Consider the following 20781-nt stretch of genomic DNA (forward strand, 5'->3'; position numbering starts at 1 on the left):
AAAAAAAATTAAATTAAATGATGTGTCATCAATAAGAAACAAACACGTTAATTGATACTTAATTAATAATTCAATCATCTACAACCATATCATTTTATTTGTAAATTTAGTCTTTCTAACATTACTCTTTAAAATTCACTATGGAAGCTCTTATAACTATACATATCAATCGAGCATGAGAATATATAGCAAAATGGTAAAAATTCCTATACCAAAATAAATGTCTTAAAGATATTTAGCAGAATTTGCAAATGCGTAGTCTTCAATTGTTAGCTTCAAGCCATGCTCAGCTGTAGCCTTTAGGATCCTCAACTGCCATTCCCCTGAAATCCAATCAACCAAATATGAACAAGAAGTACAAACAAGTTTTTATCCATGACTTAGTCTCATATATAGTTCCGAACTGCCACGAAGTTGCACACTTGAGGAGGGGCATGGTGTGAAGTTCCACATCCGTGGTTTCCTAATTGCCACAGCTCAAATGCCATTTACAGGACTAATTTTGTAGCTCAATGCCAATATAATAAGGGATTTGAGCCATCTTGGATACGAGTTTCTTACCCAATGGTGTTGTTCATATATTAAACTTAAAAACTCGTTACACGTAAAGAGACATGCGGAGATGTAAAAATAAAATTTCACGTTGAAAAGTATACCAAACCTCACGTTGTTATAAGGAATTGAAGTATTCCGCAATAGATGAGACCTCAAGTACTTCCAAAATTCACATTTTACTTGATCTTCAATTTCTACTGAAGAAAATCCTTATACTACATACTACAGGAATTTGAGGAATTTTATATTAAATGGTACAAAATTCTACATCGACAAGCAACAAGAAAAGAAGAAAGAAATTATCTAACACTTCATTTCGATATTGATTGTGAAATTGCATTGCTGTGTCAGAAGAAGGATATCCATACTGATTCAGTATACTTCCTTTATTGATCGAACAACCCAAAATTAAGTTATTTCAACTACATCAAGTGATCTTTCAAATTGGTCAAGACTCTCCAGTTTATGGCCGCTTCTCTATGGTACCAGTTGTTGCTTCATTAATAGGCTCACAATTGATGAAATTGACATTTCACCATAAAACCAATTGGCTATATGAGGAGTAGCCCAATATCATATAAGCACATAGCAAACCTTGTCCCTCACCGATGTGGGACAACTCTCAACACGCCCCCACATATAGGGCGGATTTTCAAGTCTACACGTGGACAACAATTGAGTGATGTGGAGCTCGTGTGGCCGTTGGGCTTCACACGTGGACAACCTTGCTCTGATACCATGATGAAATTGAGGTTCCACCATAAAACCAATTGGCAATATGAGGAGTAGCCCAAGATCATGTAAGCACATAGTAAGCATTGTCCCTCACCGATGTGGGACAACTCTCGACGACAATGAGACCTCAAGTACTTCCAAAGATGCGCAAATAATGGGGTTTGATGCATGAATGTGTGGTTCTCGAATGCATAGCACGTGTTTATGTCTTTGGATGTAGCCAAGTGTATTATTAGCTGTACAAGGAAAGCAATTAACATGAGAGGAGAAAATGACCGGCCTTGTGGATTTGGCCTTCTCTTAAAATGATAGTACGACGCACGAGTTGTTGGGGCCCTCGTGTCCAGTAGCCAGTGGTCCGGTAAATATTTCGCCTTCTCTTTCAAATTCATGGCATTCCTAAAATGCATTGGCACAAAGGAGATAAACAGGGGACTTTTCCAATTGGCTTAAAATGCTAAATACCTGCTTCTTTTTTTTCTTGTTTAGAGAGGCCCTATACGCTGGGGACTCTCCTTCCGATCCATTAAAAGTCATTCATCTCTACGTTTAAGGTTAAACGGTGACGGGGACTATTTTAGCGTTCACTACGGAAGCTCATATAACAATATATGCATATCAATCGAGCATGAGAATAGCAAAATGGTAAACAATCCTAGACTATATAAATATGGCTTAAAGATAATTGAGGAATTTGCTGAAGCATGTACAAAAAATTTTAAAATTGAACAAAGTCTCCAAAGAATCTGAATCTTCTTCATTGCAAGTAGTAAAATCTTTTAATCTCATTCAATGATGACATATTGAAGTTTCAACGATCTGCTAGTTAAGAGCTTGTTTGAGTAATAAAGAAACGAGATTTCCTTCGTCCAAAAAAAAGGGAGTATAAGTATTAGTTTGGTTCTTTTTAATTACCGAGTAATGTTAGGCAGATGATGTTTTTCAAAAGTGGTGGAAATCAATCATGTCTATATACACTCATGCAGGTTCGATCCTACTGATTCTCTCTCTCTCTAACAACTAATTGTTTAACCCTATAACACCATGGCTCTACTAAAAAAATGGTAGCGGTTGAACATATTTTTGGACCACATTAGTGTACCATATGATGCGGCAAATGATAAATCTAAACAATATCCAATTAGATAAGAGGAATTCTAGGTAGACCACATTGTTGTACCATCTTTGTGCTCGAATTAATAAATTACTTTCTAATTGATTACAAGCTTTAATCTAGGTGTCCAAGTAAAGGTAAAAGGGATATCATATTTGTTGGATGTATGCCCTAAAAGCAATCAAGACTAGTGAGATTGCTTAAACGTAATATAGTGATTAGTCCATAAATTAATCACAGGGGCCAGATCACTATAGTGAAATTACCAAAGTAGTCTAGACAGTGAGTACATGGATAACGTTTACATACATATGTTAAGAAGTAACCTCGGGATGGTAGTCTTCTCGAGAATATAAGTTAAAGAGACCCTTTCATATGTGTTGTCTTAAACATTATTTCTAGTCATTGGATTATGTAAGTGGATAATCCGGTAAGAATGGTGCACACTATGTATGCACAAATTAAGTTAGGGATATAAGGTGCAAGGTCAGTCTCAGACCATTAGTGGGGGTAGGCAAAGACAAGTGTGGAGGTGATTAAATGAAGATTACATGTCAAGTAAGTAACTCTGAATTGCAATTATACAGATTAATCATTAGAGTTGAGAGATCATGGTTGGCATATGGATAGACTGGTGACTTTGTACACGAATCATGCCCTACATCTGGGTTATCCCCTTAGAGCATCTCTAAAGAAGATGTCAAAATTGTCACATAGACATATAACAGTAAAAAATGATAGCAAACTCTCTCCAACCGAGCTTTCAATTTCTTACGTGGCGCTGAGTCATTTGAAGGCAAAACCTTTTGCTGTCAAATTTGACAGCAGATGTCTAATTCATTAAATGATTTTTTAATAGATTAATATAATATATAATAAATGTTGTTTATGTTTTTGAAATATTTGACTGGTTGCCTTAAGCATTGGACTCCACAAAAAAAAATTTTATTAAATAACATTATTATTTAACATATCAGGTGGAGCAAAATATTGTACAAAATGTCATATTGCCACATAAGCTATCAACTATCATTTTGATGTTTAAAATTTGACATCTCCTTTGAAAATGCTGTTATCTATGGTGTCAGGTGAATGTACAACAAAAAATCTCTAGCTTTGTTTAAATGAAAGTTGAATACTCTAAGATATTATCAAAGAATACTCGGCTGAAGTACTAAGCGTGATCGAGAATAAATTCTTGATAGCTACAGTAAGTATCATGTATGTAGAAAAGGGATCACATTGGGTTTGATATAGAGTATCTATACCCCGAAAATGTGATTGGGGGTATGGTGTAGAGACGGATCGTTCTTCATTGTAAGTTGCAATTGAATAGGTTTTCCTTATACATTTTATCGAGCTGGGAGCAATGATATACAGCTAGGTACCACTCATAATCAGTGAAGTCACGCATAATCAATAATGAGCTCTTCACAATAAAGTAGATTAAAAGGTTGTTTTCAATCCTTCAAAACGATCAAAGAGTTTGTATTTGTCTCACGGTTTCGTCTATTAAAACCTAATGATTGCACACCATATTCTTTGTGTGAGGTGAATAAAAAAGTTTCGGTAAGGAGGAAATGATGAAATAATTAAGGCTTTTTAGCTAAAATAGTCCCTAAGATTTGCATAAGACATCACCTTGGTCCCTGAGATTGAAAATCAATATAAATGGTCTTGAGATTGTCCACCATTTCATTATTTTGGCCCTTCCGTTAAAAACTCTGTTAAGTTTCCTGGAGCTCTTGGCTAGAAGTTTGGGCAATTTTCAAAGCCTTAACCAAATTCGACCCATAATATATCAAAATGAAGATAGGAAAGTGTAAAATAAGATCATACCTATTTGGAAGCCCAATGGTTTCCAGAGATGGCTGGAAAATAGCCTGAAAGGTGACTGGTCCGCCTGAAAACTGGAAAACTCGCCGGAAACTGGGTAAATTTTAAACGTTCATAACTTCTTCAATACTCAACTAAATCGAGCAATTCGAAAACTAAAATCATACTTCTTAATGAGACAAAGAGAATCATACCTTTCTTGATGGCTAATTCGCCTTGGTTTGGCCGAAAAATGGCTCGAAAGTGGCTAACTCGAGACCAAGACAGCTACTTTCAAGCCGTTTTTTGGCCAGAACATGGCTATTTAGCCATCAAGAAAGGTACCATTCTCTTTGTATCATTTAGAAGTATGATTTTTGTTTTTGAATCGCTAAATTCTTTTGAGTATTGAAGAAGTTATGAACGTTTAAAGTTTACCCAATTTCTGGCGAGTTTTCCAATTTTCTCGTGGACCAGTCACCTTTCAGACTATTTTTCAGCCATCTCTGGTAACCATTGGGATTCCAAATAGATATAATCTTGTTCTACACTTTCCTATCTTCATTTTGATATATTATGGATCGAATTTGATTAAGAAACGATTGAGTTACGAAGTTTTGAAAATTGCCAAAACTTTCGGCCAAGAGCTCCGAGATACTTAACGGAGTTTTGAACAGAATGACCAAAATAATGGATGGTGGACAATCTCAATGACCATTTCTATTGATTTTCAATCTTATGGACCAAAATGATGTGTTATACAAATCTCAAAGACCATTTTGACTATAAAGCCAATAATTAATTATCATAGACGTTTAATGTCTAATTTGAGCGTCGAAATAATGTTGGATTGATAGGGACCATTGGGCGCGAGTTCACTTGGACCATATTAAGTCCTTTGGTAACTTACGTTGAGAGAAGGACCAAAAGGACAAAGAAACCCTACGGCCAGTTTTGCCTTGGGTGAATGAGTTTTGGATTTTGTTATTGAATCTTGAAAGCAAATTATAATAGATCAACCACATTGGTCAATGAGAAAGGGGTTTGTACTTACGACTAGTTTTGTTGCTTCTGCTATTTATTTGTGTATGCATGTTATAATCTTGCTTTATATGTACATATGCATGGTTAATTAGTTAAAGAAAATTTTAATCTTAACCCGTACAAAACCTTTCAATATTTTATAGGGTTCTTTAGAGAAAGACCCTTGAAACTCCTATTTTTCAAACAAAAATCCACATAAGAGTAAATATTCAAATAAAACCCAAAATTCAAATAGACTACCATGTAGACAAATATGTAACCAATTATTACAAAATATTTACAACTTATGCCACAAAACCCTAATTATGTCAATAAATATTATTACTCACCCTAATTATGATTAGCAATTAACCCCATATGGAAAATTTTCCTTTCTTGTATCATAAATATTAGTAACATATATATATATACACACACACACACACACTAATTTATCCATATTCATAAACAATTATGAGCACATTTTTCGTATGAAAAAATAAAATCCTTTGTATAATCAGTTATTTTCCATCAAATAATATTGTTTGATAAAAAAAAACCAATTAATATTCTTTATGTTGTAGGTAAATTATTTTACATAGATTATTACATACATTAGACAATTTTTATTTGTTATTATGTATGCGTTTTAAAAATAATTTATCTATATTTATATGTAAAATATAAATAAATTAATTTTGAGTCAAATAACATTTATTTTGTAGGTAAATTAAAGTAGTAGTTACATAGTTTTGGTCAAGTTAAATAGTGCCTAAATTATTTCATAAAAACTAAACCAAGACAAATTATCGCCATTAAAATGAAACAGTAGATACATTATTTTTTTTATTTGATTAAACAATAGGTAAATTATATTGTAGGTACATTATGTTTGTAAAAAAAAAGAAAATTGAAAGTAGTAGATATATTATTTTTAACCAAATTTCCTTTATTTTTAGGTGAATTATTTGCATGCATTATATATATATATATATATATATATATATTGGGCACATTTTATTCCTAATATATATTTGTGCAATGATTCACCTATATTATTATATAAAATATAGATAAATTTCTTGAATCAAATAACATTTCTTTAACTTCATAAGTAAATTATTTTGCATGTATTATTACTGGACAAATTTTATAGTGCCCCTTCAAATTTTCATTTGGGTAAGAAAATGACGATATTAAATTAAAATTGTCAAATTTTATGCAAATTTGAAAAACAATTACGAAATCTTAAGGAAAGTATAACATTAGTGCTTTTTTTTTTCTTTCAGAAGCATTAACATACAATTTGTTATGATATATTAATATGCAATGATTTTAAACATTAATGCATTTTTTTTCATTAATCCCTCCCTTCAAATATGCATAGAATTTAATGTATACATTAAAACTGTAATTATGGTTGTTTTAGGCATCTAAAAAATGAAAAATGTGTAAGGGCAAATAGAATTAATGAATTTGCTTATGTGGAGCCTAATCATTGGGTTTTATTCAGGTAAAAAGACTATGTCGGGTTTTATGTAAAGAAACTTGAATTTCAGGGACTAAAGTCATATTTTCAGTATTTTATATATCATACTAATCGTATTTAATCACACCCACAATTTAAATGGTTCAAAACACTTTTTGTCATAATTAATAAGATGATGGATCCAATCAAGACTGGCCAAATGTCTACTATCACCAATTGAGAAAGATTTTTGTTGATTTACATACTCATGTGCCAATCAATGGCTAGCCATGATCGTGTTGGAGTTGTGCCCTAAAATCCAATTATGTGATATTGGATATTATGTAACAATTACATTTAATTAATTAATAAAAAGGGCAAGTTTTATTCATTCATGAGTTTAACATAAGATTATAGAGGTAATATCATGAATGAGTATGTGAAATTTAAAGTTTGGAAGCAATGTCCTAAATGAGGTTAGGAGAGAGTGACTTGTATCCGTAGTCACTTAATTCTTAAACTAAGTTCCTAGCCATTTGGAAAGTTAACTAGACATTTACTATCCAGAAAGGCCAATGTATATCACATGGTTAGCATGATGTTGTGTTACGCATGTTGGAGACATGATGGATATACAAGTGCTTGCCTATTGAACAAATTCACTGAACACTGATCGCCCAAGAAATTTAAATGTATGGATGCTTATAACATGTCAAACATTACAAAGCTTTGAGTTGTAGTATGTAAATAGTTCTTAGACATGGGGCTATCATTGGATAACTTGTGCTTATATATATGAATTTTGACTTCACCTCAAGGCCCTCACTACCTCGTAGGGCCAGATTGTGTATTACTTGAGTTCATGTATATGAACATAAAGATATATGAAAACGCAATAAGGAATCTATCACCTTTTAGTAATTGTTCAACAGAAGGAGATATTCCTCAAAGCCACTAGAAGATCCATCTCAAAATTCTTCAGCCGAAATACTTGTTGATCAATCTATGTTTGTAAGAACTGCTTCACATGATAAGATGCATTGTTGTGATCGTAGGTACCTATATGAGATTTAGCATTATTCCATATCACATAGTGGTATGGATGATAGAAGAACTGAATTGCATTGTAACTACAATCAAGGTCAAAAAAGTATCATGATTAATCATGAATACTTCTATCTAATCCAGATATCCATGAGTTTAACATAAGCGTTGAGCTTTATTTAATTAAAAGGAGTCCAGGTCACAAGCCCAAAGTGGGCAAGTTATTAGGCCAGACGCGTGGGACAAAAATCATGGCATCAAACTTATAAGGAGGTTCGGCAAGGGGTATTATAAATACCTATGTGTTTTATCATAAGCCTTAAATGCAATTGTGAATGAAATCAGTTTTGTCTCTCAGAGAAAAGAGAGAAAACCCTAGCCGAAAAACACCCTAGTGTGTCACCTATTCCTCAGTTATATCTTATAAAAAGAAAAAAGCTTCTTTTTTTTTTCACTCGCAAACAATGGAATCTGTCAAAATTTTATGTCACTCATTAGGATGTGTGAAAGCATCAATCAATACTTGCAAGAATGTGTAGAACGAGTAACAAATAACAATAGGCAAGAGATACGAAAAACAAACCAAACAAGATCAGGAACACGAAGATTATAATGGTTAAAGTATACGTCTAGTTTAAAAAGATTTATAATGGTTACAGTATTAGTCTAGTTTAAAAACGATGAAGTAATCCACAATACACTTTTTGTACAAAGGGCTCGAGCCACAATTAACAGAGTACGAGTTACACTTTCTACAAAAGATAGCTCGAGCAGTCGATGCACTTCCTTAAATAAGCACAGGATCAACTCAAATAGAAAACAAAAAAAACAAAGAAAATGGATATTAATTGTCAAAGCGTTATACACCGAATTAAGAAAAACATAACTATATACTCATCTTCCATCAGGCCATACATAACTTATTACTCATCGTCTAGCCCAGTTCTGGTATATATGATATGACTTGGATCCATTGATTCACATGCCCTTGATGAGATTTAGTAGTATTTCCATGTAATAATTAGAAACATGCTTGCGAGACCAATATGCTGATGATTTTGACTTGCTTTTCTTCGATTCGCTTGAAGCAGGCAAGCTTGCGGTAGTCGGAGAGCCTCCTTTGTCAGCGCAGACTTGTGACGATGTCATGAAGCAATTGACAAAATCACCTTTGTTTCTTGGCTTGAGACTTCTTAGGTACAATGCCTAGATTAATGGGCTGGAAATAAGTTGGGAGCATGTAACAAAGAGATATATATATATATATATATATATATATATATATATATATATATATATATATATATATATTATATGTTGATTAACTGGGAAGGGCAAGCAATATTTCAAGATCGCAATGCATTTTATAGACTCCAAAAAGTAATCTTTATTAAGAAAGTTCGTCACGCGGCTGCTTTGACTAGACAAGGGGCATGTTGAAATTTCATGCCAAGTAATTAACCTAGAAGCAAACTGAGATCTAATGAAGGAGCAGCATATATATTTTTGAGGGTTTTTATTTTATTTGGAAGGGAGGCTGATGTAATGAACAGTTCCACGCGGTTCAAAGGTAATGAAGTGTTGAATCCGAATTTTGATTGATTCATCGGCATCATGACCAACAAAAACATGTTGAAAATTCAAAGTCTGTAATCCATTTAAAAATGGGTTTTTGAACTTTAATCCTTCAAGAATATTAAAATTAAAAAAAACCTGGTGTTAGATTAAATATTGATTTTAGTCCCTAATGTGTCCTTAATTCAAAATAATTAATGTGCATTTTATTTAATGTCTCCCATTAAATATTTAAATTTATTAATACACAAATTTTAATTTATTTTTTGACCAAAAAAGAGTTTTTTAATTTATTAATTTTATTTAACATTCTTCAAATTTGAAAGACTCAATTAATGTACATAAATGTTAGTACCGAAATGTATGTACCTAAATATATGCACCGAAATGTATTAATATTAAATTAATGTACCTAAATGTGTGTACCGAAATGTATGCACCGAAATGTTAGTACCGAAAATGTATTATATTGAATTAATGTACCTAAATATTTGTATCGAAATGTATGTACCGAAATGTGTGTACCTAAATGTATGCACCGAAATGTATTATAATGAATTTAATATACCTAAATGAAGAAGATAAAGTACATCGAAATATATTATATAACAAAAATTAGTTTATCTAAATGTTCACAACAAAATATATTACGATGAATGAAATGAAAATAAAAATTATAATGAAATAAAATTAATACATTAAAAATTAGAAAGAAAAAGATAAATAATTAAAAATCAAAATATAATTAATAAATGAGGCTATTAATGTATCAAGGGACTAAAATTAGATTTTGATCTTACTCATGGTTTTAATCAAAAAGTCATCTTTGCCAAGGATTAAAATGAAGTTTTCTATTAATATTATTATTTGATGATCGAGATAGTGTTTATATTAAATACATATAAATATTGTAGCCAAATCTATAACTTTCAATGTATTGATGCGAAAGAAGTTATATGTTTCATCTCCTACCCTTTTTTTTTGTACAATGGTGTTATTATCAGTTTAATATATGATTTCCTACCAATATATCATCTTTTATGTTCATCCCTTATTCCAATCATTCCGTCAAACTCTCTAAATTTCAATTTTTTTTCCAAATTTTATTTTTACTCCTAGTGTGAAGGTCCTTGTTGCGATTTCATGCGTATTTTTGGCTATCTTTATCAAATCATGATTCTTAATCAACATTATGCGGCTCTTATTCGCTATTATGAAATGTTGAATATGGAGACTAATACTCCCCATATACTGGGCATGGAAGTTGTTAGTGTTATCTATCATCTGTTGCCTTCTAAGCACTTTCATTAATTTGATTGGGAACCAAACTATAAACATCAAATCCAATCATTTAAATAGGAAAACAACAAAAGACAAGAAATGAACTCTCAGTTTTTGGCTTCATAAGGACTTTGCTTGCATTTGTATTTTGGATGGAGCAAAAAAATTACAAGCGAGAGTGGTATGAATTATGGGGAAAGTAAGAAACTATTACGGGAGCTCCCAATGACTTTGATTTGCTTTTTCTGGAATCCTTTGAAGAATTGGACTCTGCAGGCTGCAGCTGCCTCATGGGAGACCTGTGACGATGCCATGAAGCAGTTGAAAAAAACTGAGAAAATAGCCATTTAATTTGCTAGTAATTTGTAAGGGTTCAGAATATATGGATTGAGATTATTTAAAGCGGGTTGCTAAGTTGGTGTGATATATGATGTTGCATTCATCGTACCCAGTGCACAAGGCTCCCGCTTTATGCAGGGTCTGAGAGAGGTGAATGTCGGCTAGCCTTACCCCCATTTTATGGAGAGGCTGCTCCCAAGTCTCGAACCCGAGACCTACTGCTCATGGGCGAAGGCACTTGCATTATTTCCCAAAATTTATAGTGAGATGGAAATGGGACTTTGTCGATCGATTAACTTGGAGGCCACGGAAGATTCAAGATCTCACTATTATATATGCACAATTACTTAGTTTTATTTATATCAAAATAACATACTCCAGGCGAACTAGTCTATATCATAATTAAAATAATAAGGTTGAAATTTCATGTCAAGTTGTCATGATTCATGAAGCATGAAGTGTGCAGGTTACTTTAGCTCATTTTGCAAACCTTGACTAAATAAGGAGATATCTGTTCTTTCTAAATTGATTAAGAGAGTTGATTAGAGAAGCAATGTCAAAATCCTAGACTAAGACCTAGTTAATTATAGTCTCATTAATTATTCATATGACCCCCAAAAGTGATTATTTTCAGTGAACTTCTAAGAACCACAGCTTTTTGCTATCAAACTTGTAAGAAGAAACTGTTGTAGTCAAATTAACTAGAAGAAAAACCTGTGAATTTCCAAGAAGGATCTCTATTTCAGTCACGGACGACATTTCTCGTTTTCGTGGTTGTGGATTAATTATGTGCGCCATTCAAAACGTTGAAGAATCAAATGCCACACTTTTCATCTGTTATAATATTTAAGTGCCAGCTACAGATATGGAGACAGGAATATTAGGACAGGAAAGGGGGACCATTTAGTACCTTGGAGAGCAAGAAGAGAGGGACCATTTAATAAAGTCATACATATGGGTCTTTTCGTCCATGTCATTTTGTATCTATTTTCAAATGGTGTGTTCCTAACAGCCTCATGATTTTCTTCTTAACCAGAGCAATTTTTATACTTAAAATTGGCCACCGACATTGTTGTTTTACTTAAGCTGTGACGTGTGAATATATTTTTTTATGAATATAATTTAGAAATTGGACTTATCAACTATATGTTGTCCATTCTTAGGTTCAATGATTCATCATGTGACTTTGTATTTTCGATATCTATAAAAAAAATTCCTTAACCAGAATGTAACAACTACAACAAAATAGTTGTTTAGCGAAGAATAAATAGCTGCCTTAAAATGTCCATAGTACGTCAATAACCTAAACCCAAGTGGCAAATATTCAGAAATATGTGTTACGAAGGGACACCTTAAATGTAAAAGCACCTTTTGTAGATGAAAATTAAACCTGAAAACCCTAAGGGCACGTTTGTTTGGCCGGCTTAAGTTTCATTGGACTGGACTACTAAGCTAGAATCAGTAGTCCTGTGTTTGGTGTAAATTGGGATTGTGTTTAATGGGATTAAGCCGGACTCGTGCCGACTAAATCCTTCGCTAGGTGGGCTTAGCGAGAGCCACCAAAAACGAGGGGATTTGTAGTCCCGCTTCTGTTCTTCTCTTCACCTCATGTTGCTTCACTTCACCCCAGGCTTGAACGACAACTTGCGGTCCCTTTCTCTAACTCTCTCTCTCTCCTCCTCCCTCTTCTTCATCTCAGAAGATCTCCAAATCTGCAATTTTGGGTTTGACGGAAACGAATCCAAGAAATCTAAGCCATCGCCGTCTCTCACTTCCCCGACTCCACAAACCCCGACTCGTTGCCGGACAGCTTGCCAGGCATTGTTGCAGGCTGGTTCCGCCGCTCCACAGGCTTGCGGCTCCGATTGAATCCACGGACTTGGAAAGCTCTCTCCAGTTGTAATCTTGCACCGAACAAAAACCTGAAAAACCAAGCTCGATTCTTCGTTTTGCAGAAAAAAAATTTGGCAATTAATCGGAAAAAAAAAGGGCAGGAAGGAGAGAGTGGGACGGAGAGAACGAGGGAGATAAAGAGGGAGAAAAGGATGAGGCTTCCACAGAGAGAGGGAGAGTTATATTAGAATAAAAAAGGTAGAATTAATTAATATAATATTATTAGATATGAATTAAAAAATATAATATTGTAGTTTGCTATTATCCTTCTTTTTAGTCTGACAATGCACCAAACGCTTCACTAAGTTAGTCCAGCTTAGTCTAGTCTAAGCCAGTCCAGCTTAGTCCCTGAAGCTAGTCCAGTCTGAGATAGTCCGGTGCAACAAACGCACCCTAATTCTGTTTGGTTGGTGAGAAAGTTCAGTTGAGAGAAAGTTATAAAAAAAAACTCTGATTTTTTATTAATGAATCATGATTACAATGAATTCTAGATATAACAAAGAGAAACAGTCTTCTCATTTAACAAACATGTGTGTGTGTGTGTTTATAAACTAATTATTATAATTTTGTACGTTTTCACTTGCCAAAAGAAAGATTGTTCATACAGAATGAGAAATACTATTGATCTTGAATTTATCCCGCCATGAACCAAAACTTTCAAGTTACTTTGACCACAAGATCACAAGCGAGACAAATACGAATTTTGGGGAAAGTAAGAGACTAGTATGGGAGCTTCCGATGATGATGATTTTGACTTGCTTTTCTTGGATACCGTTGAATAAGGCACTTTTATACTTGCAGTTGCAGAGCCTACTGCTTCATCGGAGACTTGCGACGATGGCATGAAGCAATTCAGGAAAGTTGAGAAAACTGTCATTGTGACTTTGCTTCGGATCTCTTGTAAATTCTCTTTTCGCTCGATATACCTCTTGTATTTGTGTCTAGATTAATGAAGAGTTGTGGAAAAGAGCAAGGCGATACTGACTCTATGGTTTCTTTAGGCTTCAATTAGCTGAGCAAACTGAGTGTATATATATAGATGGTGAGATAGAAATGGGACAATATTATATCTGATGATTAACTTGCAGGGCAAGGAAGATGTCAAGACCACATGCATTGTTTATTAATCTTTTTTATGTCTCTTTCCCCTTGGGTGAAATCACCACCTCACGCGGCTGCTTTGACCAGCCGTTAAACCAATTAACAAAAAGCACGTTGAAATTTCCTACGATTGAGTTAACAATACACATAAAGCACCACGCATGGTATTTAATGTTGTATTTTCTAACATTTGACTAATCAATAGATTACCTGAGAGGCATCTGTCTCATATGATCTATGTTTATTAAAAATATTTATTTACAGAAGCAATGTGCAAGTTGTCCACTAACACCTGCTAAAAAGGATTAGTAGGACCTAATTAATCATTAATTATCATTAATTATCATTTTCTCCTGAACATAATAAAGCTAGACTGAAGTTCACCGTTGGTTCTCTCTCTCTCTCTCTCAATTGACCGTTTGGTTCTTTGAATTCATAGTTGAGTTGTTTTATGAACTTGTCAATTAAAAGAAAATTACATGTGAATTTCCGAAGTCACTCTCAGAGTCTGAGCTGATAAGTGATCTCATCTGGGTTCTGGAGAGGACCACACGGTTCAAATACAATGAGGTGCTTGAATCTAATTTCAATATATGTGACACGTGCAGACAGTCCTGGCCTTCTGATGATGCAATTGTAAATTTCATAAGAGGTTTGCAGTTGCAGACCAATGCACTTAACAAATTGATAAAAAAAAAACAAAGACTCGTTCAAATACCATTTTTACCACTTACTTACTTCTCTTTATTTGTGTTCATCAGATTGAACGAATTAAACAAAATTAAACAGGATTGTGTACGAGAAAAAAAAAAATAGTATGTTGATGCACAAAATCCGGAGAGTCTTGGACCAACGTAAATCCGGCCGTAAATCACACAAACGCACAAGAACACAAAGATGTATCGTGGTTCACCCCAATGTTTGGGCTACGTCCACACTGATGTTGATTCTGATTCACTGTATGAATGTATGGATTACAATAGATCGACAAGGGAGCTCTATGTGGATGCAGCCCTTACCATTTTTCTCTCTATTTGGCTGAAAGGGTATTGCCCTCTATATTGTAATGAGGCTCTGTTTCCTTGCTATGAAGGTCAGGCTCTTCCTTTGAGGGTGAGGGAGAGTCCCTTTTATAGAATAAGGGCTCACTCTCCTTTTACATTTGTCATGAGCTTGGGAATGAGGCTCAAAGACGAGGCCTAATATATGGTACCAACATAGTATATTTATCATTTTCCTCTTTTTAATGGAACCGTTATTCTTCATTCTCTCTTATTATCTATACCTTAATTTGAAGAATTAAAATTACACAAAAACATGAAATGCTTACCAAAAATCACGATGCTAATACTGAATACCACACTTGGGGTACGGTTCACCTCTAAAAGGACAAGGTTGTACATACGTATCATCACGAACAACCAAGGAAGGAAGTCATGTACAGATATGGGAGAAATGAGGTCAAATAAGATGCCTATACAGATGGATATTGCTTGAATGGCGATGTACGTAACATCACGTGACTATATGGAAAAATAAATTCGGTTTGAACTCAATTATATGAATCAAATAAATTGGTAGTTTATCATGAGTTATTTGTTCAATTTATTCAACACATATGAATAAATAAATTTAATGATTTTTTCTAGAGATCATTTTTAGATGATACTAAAGAGAATGAATAGTTCTTGTTATGAGATTTATACCGTAAAACAATGTCACGTCATCATTGAAAGTAAATAAAAGTAATGTACTCTACTTGCATTACATGCCCACTTCCTCAGGAATTATTGATCTTGGTATGTACAAAAAAAATTGATTAAGATTGAATAAATTTGAGATTTCACTACAAAACCAATTGATAGTATGAGGAATAGCCAAATTATTTATAAGCAGATCAAGGTTCCTTCTTTTTTTGATGTGAGATTCACTCTCAACACGTCCTCTCACGTGTGGTGAATTTTCAAGCCTAGCACGTGAACAATACAAATGGGGTGATATGGAGCACGTGTAGCTGGTTGGCTTCACACATTAGACAACCTACTCTGATACCATGAAGATAGTTGAGGTTCCATCATAAAACCAATAGCAATGAGAATTGCTAAGAAAACTCTCTCAAAGTGGGACTCTCTATTGACTTTCTGCCACCTCACAGTTTAAAGTCAATTCATGTGTCAACATTAAAGTCAATTCATGTGCCAACATTATAAAAATTGTGCCGAAAACATGAGGTGGTAGAGAGTCCCACTTTTGAGAGATTCTCCTTAGCATTTCGCATTGGTAATGTGGAGAGCTAGAAGCCCAATTAGTTACAAGCTCATGCAAGGTCCCTTTTTCCCGATGCGAGGTACATACTCCCAACAAAAACAATCCGTGAGGAAGAATTGAACTTGAAGTCCTCGTATTATTTCTTAAGGAAACTGAAGACACTAATTAACATAAACATCAAATCCATAATTAGAAAAAGAAAGATATTTAAACATGAAATCATGAAACTACTCCCAAGTACAGGATAGTTAGGTTCGACATTTCAGCAAGCCATAATACTCATTCCAATACTGTTTTTCCCATTTGTGTTTGAATGATCACAAATTCCTCCTTGACTTCAACCTGCCACACGCTGCTTAGCAAACTGGCATCCAGGGCACTTCCTTTGAGTTAGTGATGCTGTCGCGAAGTGAACTCGATTGTTCAATTCAAAATGATGATATTATCATGTACGCATGAGACCAAAATATACACTTCTTCGATCAGATTCATTATTAGTCGAAGTTCTTGCAGTAAACAAAGAATTACAACTTTACAAGCAAGACAGATACGAATTTTGGGGGAAGTAAGAAACGACTATGGGAGCTCCCGATGATGATGATTGTGATTTTCTTTTTTCGGAGTCCTTTGAAGAAGGCTCTTTTCCGCTGCTGTTAGACTCTCTTGCATCATTAGAGACCTGCGACGATGAAGACGGAAAGAAGCAATTGAGAAAAGCTGAAAACATGGCCATTCTTATACCGCTGTGATCGGTTTGGACTTGGCTGAGTGAGGCTGCTTAGCAAAGTCGAAATGGATGGGAAATGAATAACAAAAAGTGTGAGAGATGATTTGTTTTTAGGTCGTTGATTTGCTAGTATGGTTGCCCAGTATATATAGTCGGATATAAATCTGACTGTTTGCTTTATTAACTTGCGCGGCAAGAATATTGTTGAAGTTCGAACGACTTTCTCCATTAACTTGAAAAGCAAGCAAAATTTTGAAGGTTCTGTCAACTTCGTTGTTACACGACTTACGAGGTACTAGGGACGCGCGCGGCTGCTTTGACCAGGCAAATGCTCCATACAGACAGCGTGTTGAAACGTGTCAAATCAATATAAAAGCTATACTTGTGTTGTGTGACATCGTCTACTGAAGTCCTATAGACACGATTTTGAGTGGGGAGAGAAATCAGCCATGTCATAAGAGGATCCTCTTTGGATTTACTTTATGGGAATTCTAGAGATTTCTATATTTTAGCTGTTCATTATATATTGTGTGATTAGTTTTTATCAGGTATTAAAAAATATAATATTTGAGGATATTAGGAATTGACAGATTGGAAATCTAGCGTACGGATCTTTTCGAATTGGATTTCTAAGTTTGTAAAATAAATTGTTCACCGTCACCTAATCCTATTAGTTGGCGGAGATCCAACCGTTGGATCGCGATGAGAATTTAGTATATCGTTCTATAAGCATAATGTGGACTTTCAGAAGTTACAGATCCGAAATCCAATGAGCAAATCTTCCGGATCGAATTATGTAGGATTGTGGACCCTATTGTTGATCGAGAGTTGACTTTTGGTTAACATGGCTCATAACGTTCTGAATATTAAATTTAGTACTACGAGATACTAAATGAAGTATTGTGGGCCTACATTGGTTAGAGAGTGACTCAAATTTATGTGATATGGTTATTACCTTGATTTCTTACATTAATATCGTTTGTGAATATGAAATGGTTATATAAATGTGATTTCCATTTAAATGTGATTTTTTTATATATATATTTAGCCATGAAATGATCGAATTTGATTTATGGTGATTAATAGAATATTAATTAATCATGATTTTATTTTGGGCCTATCATTGTGAATAGTTTTCGTACATAATTTATGGGGCGTTATAGTACCCATTTGGTGTGATTCGATTGTGAAAGCTAATGATGAATATTCCTTTACTAGAATATTTTTGAAAATGGATAAAAGAATGAATGGTGAACTACGAAGGGCTTGATCTCGCTCAAGGGTACGTAGGCAATCTAACAGGGGTTAGATGCAACCCTAAATAATCAAGAATTAATCTTTTGTTGAGAAGTTGTTTTAATAGAAGAAATTTGATGATTAAATTGATAATTTAATCGTATGTTTTGATAATTAAAACATGGATATAGTTTTGTGTGAAATTAAAGAATCGTGATTAATGATAGTAAATTAAACAAAAATTTAAATTGAACCTATTATCAAAATTATTTTCCAAAAATAAGTATTTCGGAAGCGGACATTACATAACCAGTGTGACAAACTAACGAGATAATATCATGTGGTACGACCGTACGAGGCTTGCCAACTGAGGCCAATTCATGCATGACGCAAAAAAGAAAATAATGTGGCTAATGTCATGATTACGTTACATTATCTTCGCGGTGAAGCTCGAGCAAGTTCAGCCTAGTCTAGTACCTTGGGCTTGTGGGTTTCACCTTCTGACAGGGCTCCCACTGTATCCGTCAATTTACATTAGTAAAGTAATTTTATAGTTTTATTGATAACTCTTAAATTTTATAAACTAAAGCTGCATCTTTAAAAGATTGGAGTTTTAACGAAAAATTCACGGTACTGTTTATTTTAACAAAAAATCATATTTTTATACTAAAAATTCAAACCTTGTACTATTCACTTTACCTTTTATTTTGTCCTTATCATTAAAACTCAAAGTTTTCAAGTCATTTTCATTAATTTTCCTTTAAAAGATATGCTACCTGAAAATTGTATCACGGAGCATAAAAAACAAAATAATACACTACCAACTGTAGTTGCATCTTAAAAAGAAATAATGAAATTTGACTAGTGTGGTCCGACAATATATAGTAATAAAGTAAATAATTCATTAGAAATGGGATCTTGTTACATGCAAGCCGGTTTACATTTCTTCCACTCCTTTCCATAAGTGCGTAAAATTCACTATTATTATCATTGTTTGAACAGTACACAATCACATTTACACACATTTTGAATTTTTGTAATAAAAAAAGTGTGCATATTCAGAAATACTTTATCAAATGGTGATGCTAGAGAGACCATATACTTGAACGTGTGCTTATTCATAAACAATTTATCAAAGGGTGATACTAGAAAGACCATCTACTAAAAAATATTTTGCACACCACATGGTGTGGAGATTGACAGTTGGATTTCTTCTTTAAATCGTTAAAGAAAGAATACAACCATCAACCTCACATCGTGTATTGTCTAAAAACATGGTCTCCATGTCGAAGATATTGCCTGGAATTCAATCTTGAGAATAAACCTTTTGGGATAATGTCTAAATGTATAGTTATGTCTAATACAACAAATGAGCAAAGTCACTCATTAGGACTATCTCAATTAAATGATATACATCCAAATAATGAACCCATGGATAATGGACTGATGGAAGAAGTAATCTAAAGAAGTTAGACTACATCAACCTTCTTTACATAACCATAATGTCCAAAAGGGTTCCTAGTCATAGCATTGTGAGATGGACTCTTAACAATCCGGATAAACCAGTACATACTATGTCTTTTCAATGAGAAGGATGACAACTCTCTAGCCGTTCATGTATGGACACTAAGACAAGTATGTAGATACTCATTAAGGAAATGAGTTCACTGAACACAATCAAACAAAAGTACTTAAATGGAGGTCGATTCACAAGTCAAGCAAGTAACTTTACTAGTTGGGATAATGTAAGTAGTCCTTCGACCTGAGACATCTCATCTTGGATGTGTTCTATACATTGTTATGGTCACTAATTCATTCTAAGAGACATGTGAATATTCAACAAGGAATCTCTAATCCTTAGTATAAGAGGATGAATATTCTACAATATGATTTGGGAATCTTCGGCAGAAGTATCGAGCGTAATAAAGGAACACATTCCTATCATATGAGTTAGTATTGAGCATAATAAAGTAACCATACCCTGGCAATGTGATTGAGAGTATTGAATTAGAGAAGAATTGAATCACACTGTAATTCCAACTGAATAGGTTTTCCGACCAATTCTTCATTAGCTTGGGTAGCCATGATATATGACTAGATGTCACTCATGGTTTGTGGGTCCTTCTTGATGATTAACTAAGTAATCGTCAAAGTAGTGGGAGAAAAGTAAGTTTTAATTTACTTAGTGATTGAATAAGAATTGATCAATTGGATTGATACCAATCACCTCATTGTCTCACTAATTAGATCTTAAAATGATTGTACACTGACACACTCATGTGGTGAGATAACTACAGGATGATATAATTAATTAGATTAGATTAATTAAGTGATACGATTAATTAGAAAGTCTTAATTAATCAAGGAAGCAATGAAATTTCGCTTTTGGGCCTAAAAGTAGTTCGGATTTTTTCGGGTCCATTGGGCCCAAAACAGTTGGGTTTTTAACATAAGAATAAAGTGACTTAAAATGATAAAATCTCAACCCAAATATATCACTTGAGGGGCGGCTATAGGGAGTGGAGTTGAAGGAAAAAAATCAATTTGACTGACTCACTTCTCTTTCCTTTTTAAAAGGGGTGTTAAGGAAAAGTTACTAGGGTTTTG

The sequence above is a fragment of the Malus sylvestris genome, chromosome 7 (assembly GCF_916048215.2).
Source record: "Malus sylvestris chromosome 7, drMalSylv7.2, whole genome shotgun sequence".
Classification (NCBI taxonomy): Eukaryota; Viridiplantae; Streptophyta; class Magnoliopsida; order Rosales; family Rosaceae; genus Malus; species Malus sylvestris.